Source organism: Giraffa tippelskirchi, chromosome 9, assembly GCF_054371585.1.
Source record: "Giraffa tippelskirchi isolate mGirTip1 chromosome 9, T2T-mGirTip1v1.2.pri, whole genome shotgun sequence".
NCBI classification, from domain to species: Eukaryota; Metazoa; Chordata; class Mammalia; order Artiodactyla; family Giraffidae; genus Giraffa; species Giraffa tippelskirchi.
Genome location: NC_137283.1, coordinates 155,016,223 through 155,027,077, shown reverse-complemented (window position 1 = coordinate 155,027,077; position 10,855 = coordinate 155,016,223).

The following is a 10,855-nucleotide window of genomic DNA, read 5'->3' as shown; positions in this document are numbered from 1 at the left end:
ATAACTGTACAGGGCACTATTAAGTTACTCAGTCGTGTCCGACTCTTTGCGACGCCATGGACTACAGCACTCCAGGCCTCCCTGTCCACCACCAACTCCCAGAGTTTACTCAAACTCCTGTCCATTGAGTCAGTGATGCCATACAACCATCTCATCCTCTGTTGTCCTCTTATCCTCCCGCCTTCAATCTTTCCCAGCATCAGGGTCTTTTCCAATGAGTCACTTCTTCGCATCAGGTGGCCAAAGTATTGGAGTTTCAGCTTCAGCATCAGTCCTTTCAATGAATATTCAGTACTGATATCCTTTAGGATGGACTGGTTAGATCTCCTTGCAGTCCAAGGGACTCTCAGGAGTCTTCTCCAACACCACAGTTCAAAAGCATCAATTCTTCAGCGCTCAGATTTCTTTATAGTCCAACTCTCACATCCATACATGACTACTGGAAAAACCATAGCTTTGACTAGACAGACCTTTGCTGGTAAAGTAATGTCTCTGCAGGGCACTATTACTCAGTCATAAAAAGAAATACTGCTAGAATTGAATGATGATTCTTAAATGAATAATACAACTGAAAGAAGTCAGACATAGAGAACTACATGCTGTATGACAAAGACAAACATAATGTTATAGAAAAATCAGAAGTTTCCAGAATCTAGAGCAAAGGAGAGACAGAACGCAAAGGTCACAGGAGGATTTTAGGGATGATAAAAATGCTTTATATTTTGATTGCAGTAATGTTTACTTAGCAGTATACATTTGTCAAAATTGTATATCAAAATTGATTAAATTTACTGCTTAATTATTCAATGAAGCTTATTTTTAAAAATACTGAAGGAAATATAATAAAACGAAGCCATCATCATTTATTAAAAATTCTATATGAAATGATATTGCTGTCTTTTTCCTATTACTGTATGTCCTGGTGTGTGTTTTATCTTTTATGGAAAAGGGGAAAATCAAGCTATTTAAAACTTATATTAACTATGTCAAAAGAGCTTCAAGTGGTATAAATATATTTATATTAAAATTAGAGGACTTTATAATAACTAACTGATGGTTTTTAAGATATATTTTAGAAGTGCAAAGAATACACATGAGTGCTTATCTCTTTTATAATTAATTTCTATCAGAATATAATTGATTTACAATACTGTGCTAGTTTTTACTGTACAGCAGAGGGAATCAGCCATAATAGACATATTGGATGTTTACCTTCATTTAGTAGTTTGATGGATCTACTTAAATCTCAATATTTACTACTTTTAGTACTTCATTTGAATTCACTTCATTTAGAGCATTCTAATTTTTGAAATCAGTAAGTTGTTACTTTTCACATATAATTATAATGAAAATAGCATTGGGATAACATGATGTTTACCCTTTTGCAGTTTCAGTTCGAGACTATTTTGCAAAAATTTGAAAAACAAATTCATTGATGGGAATAGATTTCCTCTACTTGGCTTTCAAATTCATTGTAATCAATCCTGCAGCATTAAGCACTTTTCTTCATCAATATGAAAATTAGACTTCAGGGACTGACCTTATAAATAGATCAGAGAAAGCAGAAGGACACTGAGAATAAGTTAATGACATTTCCAGATAATCAAGCTCAATAAAAATGTAGTGTTTGAATGTGCAGTGTGCAGAATAAATCAAATTCAAAGGTATGCTTCCAGATTTTAAATAGCCTATGCCGAAAGAGAAAAGAGAACCTGGTAATTTCTGATCACTTTAAATTGGCAACACCCTGAGCATGCTCTGCAGAAGGTTTGTCTTGGACAAACACACACACACCCACACCCCATGAGTTCATTATCAAACCAAGCTCAATAATATTGAATTAAACAAAATAAAACCAATACTTTCTCATATCAGGATATCTCAGAACGTTTAATATGCTAATCTGCATGGGGATTCTTACTGGAGAAAGTTACACATACCTGACTGTGAAATCATTTATCCAGGATCAGCTTCTGGAGTTCATATCTGAAAAACAAACTTTGGGAGAGATGACCTAAATGGTACTTACTTTCCCAGAGAAACTCTTAAACATGTGAGAGCACACTTCTCTAAGCTACATCTCACTTAACCTTTTAATAGGTATGTTGTCTTATTAGTTCTTCTTGGTGAATTTCAGAAATAAATAACCACTTGTTTCTTGTTTTTTAACAGTCACTTGGAAAGTATTTATCTGTACACGTGTGTATATTCATGCAATTTTCAATAAGTAAACAATTATAAAATATATGTATTAGTTCAGTTTAGTCACTCAGTCGTGTCCAACTCTTTGCAACCCCATGGACTGCAGCACACCAGGCCTCCCTGTCCATCACCAACTCCCGGAGCTTACCCAAACTCATGCTCATTGAGTCAGCGATGCCATCCAACCATCTCATCCTCTGTCATCCCTGTCTGTTGAGTTTTAAGCCAACTTTTTCACTCTCCTCTTTCACTTTCATCAAGAGGCTCTTTAGTTCTTCGCTTTCTGCCATAAGTGTGGTGTCATCTGCATATCTGAGGTTATTGATATTTCTCCCGGCAACTCCAGCTTGTGCTTCATCCAGCCTACCCAACATTTAACATGATGTACTCTGCATATAAGTTAAATAAGCAGGGTGACAATATACAGCCTTGACGTACTCCTTTTCCAATTTGGAACCAGTCTATTGTTCCACATCAGGTTCTAACTATTGCTTCCCAACCTGCATACAGGTTTCTCAAGAGGCAGGTCAGGTGGTCTGGTATTCCCATCTCTTTCAGAATTTTCCACAGTTTGTTGGGATCCACACAGTCAAAGGTTTTGGCATAGTCAATAATGCAGAGATAGATGTTTTTCTGGAACTCTCACTTTTTCGATGATCCAATGGATGTTGGCAATTTGATCTCTCGTTCCTCTGCCTTTTCTAAATCCAGCTTAAATATCTGGAAGTTCACAGTTCACATACTGCTGAAGCCTGGCTTGGAGAATTTTGAGCATTCCTTTGTTAGCATGTGAGATGAGTGCAATTGTGCAGTAGTGTGAACATTCGTTGGCATTGCCTTTCTTTGGATTGGAATGAAAACTGCCCTTTTCCAGTCCTGTGACCACTGCTGAGTTTTCCAGATTTGCTGGCATATTGAGTGCAGCATTTTCACAGCATCATCTTTCAGGATTTGAAATAGCTCAACTGGAATTCCATCACCTCCACTAGCTTTGTTCGTAGTGATGCTTCCTAAGGCCCACTTGACTTCGCATTCCAGAATGTCTGTTTCTAGGTGAGTGATCACACCATCGTGGTTATCTGGGTCATAAAGATCTTTTTTGTACAGTTCTTCTGTGTATTCTTGCCACCTCTTCTTAATATCTTCTTCTTTTTTTAGGTCCGTACCATTTCTCTCCTTTATTGTGCCCATCTTTGCATGAAATGTTCCCTTAGTATCTCCAATTTTCTTGAAGAGATGTCTAGTGTTTTCCATTCTATTATTTTCCTCTGTTTCTTTGCACTGATCACTGAGGAAGGGTTTCTTATCTCTCCTTGCTATTCTTTGGAACTCTGCATTCAGATGGGTATATCTTTCCTTTTCTCCTTTGCCTTTTAGCTTCTCTTCTTTCCTCAGCTATTAATATGTATATAGTTTAGTTAATTATGAATGGCTCTAATATTTTACAGCAATCAATGCAAAGAAATAGAGGAAAACAACAGAAAGGGAAAGACTAGAGATCTCCTCAAGAAAATTAGAGATACCAAGGGAACATTTCATGCAAAGATGGGCTCAATCAAGGACAGAAATGGTATGGACCTAACAGAAGCAGAAGATATTAAGAAGAAATGGCAAGAATACACAGAAGAACTGTACAAAAAAGATCTTCACGACCCAGATAACCACGATGGTGTGATCACTCACCTAGAGCCAAACATCCTGGGATGTGAAGTCAAGTGGGCCTTAGGAAGCACCACTATGAACAAAGCTAGTGGAGGTGATGGAATTCCAGTTGAGCTATTTCAAATCCTGAAAGATGATGCTGTGAAAGTGCTGTGTTCAATATGCCAGCAAATCTGGAAAACTCAGCAGTGGCCACAGGACTGGAAAAAGGCAGTTTTCATTCCAATCCAAAGAAAGGCAATGCCAAAGTATGCTCAAACTACTGCACAATTGCACTCATCTCATATGCTAGTAAAGTAATGCCCAAAATTCTCCAAGCCAGGCTTCAGCAGTATGTGAACCGTGAACTACCAGATGTTCAAGCTGGGTTTAGAAAAGGCAGAGGAACCAGAGATCAAATTGTCAACATCTGCTGGATCATGGAAAAAGTGAGAGAGTTCCAGAAAAATATCTATTTCTGCTTTCTTGTCTATGCCAAAGCCTTTGACTGTGTGGATCCCAATAAACTGTGGAAAATTCTGAAAGAGATGGGAATACCAGACCATTTGACCTGCCTCTTGAGAAACCTGTATGCAGGTCAGGAAGCAACAGTTAGAACTGGACATGGAACAACAGACTGGTTCTAAATAGGAAAAGGAGTACATCAAGGCTGTATATTGTTATCCTGCTTATTTAACTTATATGCAGAGTACATCATGAGAAACACTGCGCTGGATGAAGCACAAGCTGGAATCAAGATTGCTGGGAGAAATATCAATAACCTCAGATATGCAGATGACACCACCCTTATGGCAGAAAGTGAAGAGGAACTAAAGAGCCTCTTGATGAAAGTGAAAGAGGAGAGTGAAAAAGTTGGCTTAAAACTCAACATTCAGAAAACTAAGGTCATGGCATCTGGTCCCATCCCTTCATGGGAAATAGATGGGGAAACAGTGGAAACAGTGACAGACTTTATTTTGGGGGGCTCAAAAATCACTGCAGATGGTGATTGCAGCCATGAAATTAAAAGATGCTTACTCCTTCGAAGAAAAGTTATGACCAACCTAGATAGCATATTAAAAAGCAGAGACATTACTTTTCCAACAAAGGTCCATCTAGTCAAGGCTATGGTTTTTCCAGTGGTCATGTATGGATGTGAGAGTTGGACTGTGAAGAAAGCTGAGCACCGAAGAATTGATGATTTTGAACTTTGGTGTTGGAGAAGACTCTTGAGAGTCCCTTGGACTGCAAGGAGGTCCAACCAGTCCATCCTAAGGGAGATCAGTCCTGGGTGTTCATTGGAAGGACTGATGTTGAAGCTGAAACTCCAGTACTTTGGCCATCTCATGTGAAGAGTTGACTCATTGGAAAAGACCCTGATGCTGGGATGGATTGGGGGCAGGAGGAGAAGGGGATGACAGAGGATGAGATGGCTGGATGGCATCACTGACTTGATGGACATGATTTTGGGTAAACTCCGGGAGTTGGTGATGGACAGGGAGGCCTGGTGTGCTGCGATTCATGGGGTCACAAAGAGTCTGACATGACTGACGACTGAACTGAACTGAACATTTTCTAAACTTTGGCAAAGTTAGTCTGCTTTATATTAGATAGGCATACCCACTTATCTGCAAAGGGACAGCTTTTAGACAAGAATCAGTTGTTAGAAGACAATTCTCCATGGGTCTTTCCCATTTCTGCATGTCTTATGACCAGAGGCACTGACAGTTTTTTCAGAACTATCTTTTGAAGGACAACCATCTAGCAAACAGCCTTGGAAGATATAGGGTCTCCCTCTGGGGTACAGGACTCTGGACAAGTATTGGGCAGGTTTGTTAGCAGTTCCCTTCAAAAGAGTGATTCCTTTAAAAGTTTTGTCCTTGAGCTTCATTTAAACACTCAGAGCTTCTTAGCCATGAGATGAACCCACTGCACCGGGTTGTCCACCTGGGCTATTCCACATCATGCATGGGCTTCCCGGTGCAAGGGAAACATTGTGAACATGAAGTTCATGCTTCCTGCTGTGCCATAAGTAATAATATCCTTTGCCTCTGACCCAGGTGTCTCGTGCCTTCTACAAGCATCCATGAAACTGTGACAGGCTAACTGATTAGCTTGCAAATAGAATATAGGCTCAGACATTTCATAGTTCTTGCAGCTTTAACATTTACACTGATGTAACACTCTTAGGTGAATATCTCCCCATGTAACAGCAAGAAAAGTTTGAAGATGTCAGTGGAAGATTGAAGAACACAAGACGGAGTAGTAAGAAGGCTTAATCTTATCAAGAGAACCAAAGATATAGCATTGGTTCCCATAGATGGTCAATGTAAGACACAATGACAAAGTCAGAATGAATATGATAGAGGCAGAATTTCAGGACATGGCGATTTTGTTTTCATGGTCCAGCTGTACTTCTACACAGTTTATGGGGTTTACAGACAGAAAAAGGAAGATGGGAAGCTAGAATCTAGAAGAGTCAGGACAAGTTTATTTTATAGGTCTGCAAAAAAAAAAAAAAAGCTAAAATAGTTCCATGTGTAAATTCTAGTACATCTTATTTTGGTTGCCCTGGCGTGATCAGAATACATACTTCATGCCTGCAATTCTAGAATGAAAGAAAGGATTTGAAGGGTAGGTAACTTGGGATAAGGACAAGCCTCAAAGCAGAACATTACAGGAAAATAAATGCTCTAGAATGAGAGAAATAAGATCCTACTGTCTACATTCATGGTTAGCATATAACAAGTTGTTCCTATACCATTTTGTCCATTTTATTCTTTTAGGACCAAAACCCCCAAAGTTTTGGATGACAAAACTCTGGGTCTTATTATCCAATACTATCATAGGCAGAATAATAATCCCATAAATACCCATGCCTTAATCCTCCAAACCTTTAAAAATAAGTTGCAATACATGGCAAAAGAAACTTTTCAGATACAGTCAAGGTTACAAACTTGAAAATGAGGAGATTATTCTGGATTGTTTGGGTGAACCAGTTTAGTCACTAAAATCCCTGAAAGAGGACAGATTATTTTTCCAGCTAGAGACAGGAAAGATACAACAGTAGAAAAGTCAGGGAGGTTGGAAGCATGAGAGGGACTTGACTATTTGTTGCTGGAGGGGCATAACAGCAGGAATGTGGGCAGCCTCTAGGAGAAAGGACCAGCTGGGGGCAAAGATCTTTGCTGACTGTCAGCAAGAGAATGGAGACCTCAGTCCTACAACCGCATGGAACTGAATTCAGCCAACGACTGGAAAGAGCTTAGAAGTGGATTCACCCCCAGAGCCTTCAGAAATGAGTATGACTCTGCCACCATGTTGATCTCTGCCTTAAGATCCTTTAAGCAGAAGACTCAGCTAAGCTAATCTATACCTAGAAATTTTGATCTCTAGAACTATGTGATAATAAGTGGGTATTATTTTTAAGTGCTCAATTTGTGGTAATTTGTTATGACAGAAATAGAAAGTAATGCAGCACTAAACTCCCTCTATAACTCTGATGGACAATTTGTTTGACGCTTTTATATTTGAAGATTCAAGCAGTGATGATCTGATAAGCAAACCTATGGAGATGTTGCCAGTTTTTAATTCCAGTGTCATTTATTTGCCTACAGACATTTATCTAGTAAATGAAATAACTCGATGAATAATTGAAACTTTGCTATTTGATACCTTTTCAATTATTCAGTAACAAAAGAGAATAACAATATCATTCTCAGAGAGTTTAAATAAATATTTCTCTCCCGAATTTATTTAACTCTTACACTGTGACCACAATGTCAATGCTAACACTAACAGTTAAGATTGGAAAGCTTCCTTTGAGTTACTCTTTTAGGCATTTGCACATGAGGTCACTGCAGGTTAGTGAAGCACATAGGTTAGTATTTGCATCTTGCCCAGTAAACAACCTAATCCTTCTAAAACTATCTTTCTCATTCCTTTGAACTAGGGAAGCTAACTTTTCTCTGAGAATAAAATCCTTTAACAATCCAAACAGTAGAATTGGAGTGTTGTAGCCTGTGCTTTGGGGAAATCGTAATATAACTGATCATTAGTTAACTCACAGATAGTTATCTTTATTAACAACACAAGATCAGTACTAAAGAACTGAAAAGAGTGGCGGGATCTCTCTGGGATACAGTGAGTGGTTTGCAAAGATCATAATTATTTATTTGGTAACTCTGTGTCAGTGCTCCAGGGGAGGGAATGCTTCTTAGGATCATTAACAAGGTCTTAACACTTCACATGGCTTCTCTCTAACTTTTCATGTAATATTAAGGTACATTGGCTAATAATAATAAATTACCAATTACCTCTTTTCAAAAATAAACCTCAGAAACAGAAGAGTCTATTTTCTGTCTTCTGATATCAACAACAAAACTATAATAGAAAAGATGCTGGTACCGCTGTAGAAAATGTCCTGCACAGCAGAACGTGGTAGGAAGCATTGAACTCCCACCAGGAGAACTTTCATTCTGATAATAAGAATACATGGTATCTCACTTTACAGTGTATGGTCCCCAATAAAGAAGTATCAGAAAAATTGAGGGGAAATATTTATTATAAAGTCAACATTTATTTTTAAATTGTACCCAGACATCTGTAAAGGGCAACCTCAAAGCAGAGCTTAAGGACTAAATACCATGTAATATATCCTCTTTTTAAGAAGGACAATATCATCTCAAGTGGATAAAAACTTCCCTGATTTGAAAACGTCCTCCAGCAAGGGGAATTTCCCAGGGTCCTATGACAACTCATTGACACAGCATTTTTTGGAACATTTATTATCACATATAACCCAGCTGTTGAAGTCTGCTTCTTCTTGAAAAATCTTTCAATCAATATTTATTAAGTACCTACCACTGTCTGATTCTTCCTTTCTCATATTTTAACAAAATTATTGAGCTATAATTCACATACTCTAAATCACCCATTTAAAGAGTTTTAAAATGGTTTTTGTATATTCAGAGTTGTACAACCATCACTCATAGTTTGCTTAGAACATTTCTATCAGTCCAGAAAGAAACCCATTAAAAGTCTTTCCAGCATTCTTCCTTTCCCCAGCCACTGGCAACCATTGATCTGCTTTCTGTATCGATAGATTTGCTTATCTGGGATGTTTGTTGGGCTCTCCAGGTGGCTCAGCGATAAAGATTCTGCCTGCAGTGTAGGAGCCAGGGAGACATGGGTTTGATGCCTGGATCAGTAAGATCCCCCTGGAGAAGGAAATGGCAACCCACTCCAGTATTCTTGCCTGGATGATCCCATGGACAGAGGAACTTGGTGAGCTACAGTCTATGGGGTCACAGAGTGTCAAACTCAACTGAAGCAACTGAGTACACATCTTGGATATTTGAAAAATATATGGAATCATATCTTTTATGATTTTTTTCACTTAGCATAATGTTTCAAGGTTCGTGCATACTGAAGTATGTATCAATTTACCATTCCTTTTTATGGCTGAATAATATTCTACTCTATGAATATATCACATGTTATTTATCCATTTATCAGTTGATGGACATTTGGGTTATTTCCACTTTTTGGTCATTGTGAATAATGCCTCTATAATCTTTCATCTCACAAGTTTACATATTTTCATTTCTTTTAGATATATACTGGGAATGATGGATCATATGGTATGATTAACACCATACTTGTGATTATCTTCTTCTTTCTTATAGCCATACTAGTTCATATGTAATAATATCTCATTGTGATTTTAATCTGTATTTTCTCAGTTAACTATTATGTTGATCCTCATTTCCTGTGATAATTAGCCATTTATTGTATCTTATTTGATAACTGTCTATTCTAATACTTTATCCATATATCAATTGGGCTATATTTTCTATTATCGAGTTGTAACAGCTCTTAATATATTCTAGATACAAATATTTTATAAGATACATGATTTTGAAATATTTTCTCCCATTCTGTGGGTTGTCTTTTCTTTTTTCTGATGGTATTGTTTGTTGAAAATACTGTTTCTTTCCCTGTTGAATTGTCTTGAAATTTGTCAAAAATCAATTCACCATAAATGTATTGGTTTATTTCTTAACTCTGAATTCTATTCTATTGATCTATATGTTTATTTTTATTTGCAAGTACCACAGTGCTGTGATTACTTTAGCTCTGTAGTAAGATTCAAAATTGGGAAATGTGAGCTCTATTATTTTTTCTTTTTCAAGATAGATTTTGCTCTTCTGGCCCCCTTGAGATCCCATAGATTTTAGAATCACCTTATCAGTTTCTACAAACATACAAAAAAGCAGTTAGAATTTTGATAGAAATTGTGTTCAATCAGTGAATCCACTGGGGAAGTATTGCCATTTTAACAATATTAAGCCTTCTGTTTTGTGGTTTGCAGTCACATGTTTTGCATTCCTTTTGTTAATTTGTTTTTACAATCAGTCCCAAAAGTTAGCTATCACGGTGCCTACTGACCAAGCAGTTTGAATCATGAGCAAAAGTTCTTCAAAGCTGTGAATTCTATTTTCTGTTGACTCTGAATCTCCCACAGTACCTGGTTAAAGTATAAGATACTCCACAGGAAGTTAATTTGTAAGTGTTGAATAAATAACTTTTACTGAAAATTAATTTATTACATATTGTTTGAGCTGAATGATCAAATAATCATGAACACGGAAATGAAGACAACATGCCAAAAGATACTGGAGAAAGTCACCCAAGGAGTGGTTGCTGAAGACAAAATATGCAGTCCCTGACTTACAAATGATCTTTGGCTAATTCTGTGGCTTATACACTTTTTTCCTACCTCCAGAAACCCAGACATCCATAATAGCCAGGGACTTAGGCACAAGAAGCTTCTTCAGCCAACAGCAGTGGTCAACATTTTTTTTCCTAAAAGATCAAGTATCAGATATGTCAGACTTTGCAGACTATCTATCCTCTGTTACAACTACTCAGTCCCACCATTGTAGCACAAAAGCAGTCACAGACAATACATAAACAAATCAGCGTGCCTGTGTTCCAATAAAACTTTGTT